The sequence below is a fragment of the Vigna radiata genome, chromosome 1 (assembly GCF_000741045.1).
Source record: "Vigna radiata var. radiata cultivar VC1973A chromosome 1, Vradiata_ver6, whole genome shotgun sequence".
Classification (NCBI taxonomy): Eukaryota; Viridiplantae; Streptophyta; class Magnoliopsida; order Fabales; family Fabaceae; genus Vigna; species Vigna radiata.
This window is the reverse complement of record NC_028351.1, coordinates 14234503-14237262: the sequence shown is the minus strand read 5'-3', so window position 1 is coordinate 14237262 and position 2760 is coordinate 14234503.

The window sequence follows — 2760 nt, the reverse complement described above, 5'->3', positions numbered from 1 at the left end:
CAACTATTTGATAAAATACCAAAAAGAGTTTCTTGTGTTGTTTTTGTGAACTTTGATGTCTAATTGAGTTATAAAAGGAAGAATTGTCATGTGTTGCACAAGTCTCTTGGGAAACGATATCCGGTCTTACCGGTTTTATTACTTGAGACGATTTGGTACGCTTGCCAAAGTCCCAACAAGTTTTTGGCGCCGTTGCCGGGGACTTGTGTTCCAACACAAGGCAATTTGGGCATTTATGGCTCTTTTAGACTTTGTTGTTTGTTGTGTCTTTGAATGTTGTTTTGTCTGCAGTTGGCTTTAGTTTCTAAGGCTTTCCATTGATTTAGTTTGTACTTAATGCCTGTCTCGGGGTACGCCTTAGAGCTTGATGCAATTATTGAAATGCTTAGGGATAAGGTTTCAGTAGCGGAACTAACTAAATCAAACCAGATGTGCAAATCACCAGGGATGGGGTTGTGTGTTTGGATTCACTGTTTTGGAACTTAAGGCAAGTTTTGATGGACTTCTTATGCCAAGGGATTGGGTAAGGGTTTGTCATACTTAGGTAGGCACAATAAGAGGGATCTGAGTGTTCTAACTTTAGAAAATAGGAAAAGTGGAATTATTTGCCAATTGTATGTCTGTTTTGTTTGTGTTTCTTTTATGCAGTTTGCCTTCAGATGTTTATACTTTCCACCGGTTTGGTTTGTGCTTAAAGCTTATTTCGGGGTACGCCTTAGAGCATGATCTAGTTGTTGGGATGCCCAGGGATGGGGTTTCAGCAGCCGAACTAGCTAAATCAACCCAGATATTACTAGTCACCCGAGTGACAGACGACATGATTGTGTATTTGGACCCCACTGTTCTGGTTTTTAATGCAAGTTTTGATACATGCTTATGCCAAGGGATTGGGTGAGGTGTGTCAAGCTTAGATAGGCGCAACAAGAGGGATCTGAGTGTTTTTACATTAGAGAACAGGGAAAGTAATATTCATCACCCTAGGAGAGTACTAAGTGATCTTGCAACAAGAGGGATCTGAGTAAGGTTATTTAGGAAATCCATTTCAATCATTCTGCATATTAGAATTGTTGTTTGGTTGGTGTGCTCATGTTATGCAATTTTTGTTTCTTCTTTTCCTTGTTTATTTGTTTGTGTTTTTCATTTTTCTATTTCACTTCTCTATATGTTACTTTTGTTTTTATCTTTATGTTTTTCAATTTTCAATTCTCAAAACTTGGTTTCTATTAAAATTGGACTAACGTGTTTGTTCGAGTTTCTTGGTGTTCTTGTAAGCAAAAGGTATGAACATTAATGAAGAAGAATACATAAGAAGCTGAGGAATGTGAGCAGCAAGTTGGTCCGCCCAAAAAGAGTTTGCTTTTTCTTTCCCTTTCTATTTTCTTTTCCTGTTGTTGTTAATAAGTGTGACTTGGCTGGTTTAACAAATATGATGCATTGGTTATGTGACTTTGGGTGAGTTTTGCATGAATTTGAGGAGAACCATTTGTGTTTGCTCATAAATTGGTTTTGGTAATACCTTGGGAATGTGTTGTGATTTTGTGAAAACTTATGCTTGTGGTTGTTTCTCATGTGAGTATATCGAGAATATTGTTATTGTTTTTACTGTGGTTAATGATTGTGGCATGATCTATGACAACCATTGGAAACCAAAGAACTTAATCGGGTGAGATTTTGTGCCTCAGAGTTTTTATCTGAGTGCTACCTCTTTTGGTTACAATTAACTTTGCTTGAGTTTCATTGCTAGTTATTATTCATTTGCATGCTTACATTGAAACAAGGTCCTCTTTCTTTCCCTCTTTGCATCATATACCCAGATTAGCCAATTGTGTTTCAAAGATTAGAACTCTTGTGCAAACTTTTCAGCATTTAAAGAAACTTACCTTCACTTTTGAAACCTTAAGNNTTGTTGAATATGATTGACATTCTCACCTTGATGGGAGAGTAAGGTTTCCATGGTCAGTAGTATGATTCAAGTGTGGGGGAAGTTATTATTAAAAAAGGAGCATGAGTAACAATGGTGAATTGGTGTTGGTTGATGAGATGCATTCTTGTATATATGTCATCTATAAAAGAAAAAGAAAAAGAAAATAAAAAAAAAGAAAAAAAGAAAATATATGAATAAGGTGACTTCAAGTGGGTGTTTGGTTGTTCTAGTTTTCAGACAAAAGAGAGTATAATGATAAAACTGTAAAAATGATGTGATTGCTCTCTTTGCTTCTTCACATTACCTTGATACACCAATTTCCTTCTTTGCCTTGTCAGACCATCAAATAAAGCCCTTGTTGTGTTTGTATGTTTTGATAATTCTTGGCTCTTAGAAATGAAAAGCAAAGTCAAATTGTGTGCTGTTAGAGGTAGATGAGAGAATGACACACCCNTATACACTAGTGTGCTTGAGTGAAAACACTTTTTCTAGTGAGGATTGATTCCTTTGGTTGATCAATGAAAACATCTTTGCCATGATTTTTAATCTCTCATAAAGCATGTACATTCATTCTTGTAATATTTGCATGGTGAGCACCATAGCTAAGGATTTACAACGTTACACAAATTCTCTTTGAGTTAGTATTGAAAGAAGAGCACTCATGAATGTTATCTAATTTGATTGAGTGAACTTGCTTCCTAATTATTTGACTTTTGTTGAGTAGATTTTTTTCTTAGCCAAGTTACCTCTTGCTTGAGGACAAGCAAGGTTTTAAGTGTGGGGGAGTGATAACGGTTGATTTAACGTGTTTTTGTGTGTATATTTTGTGAGCAAAA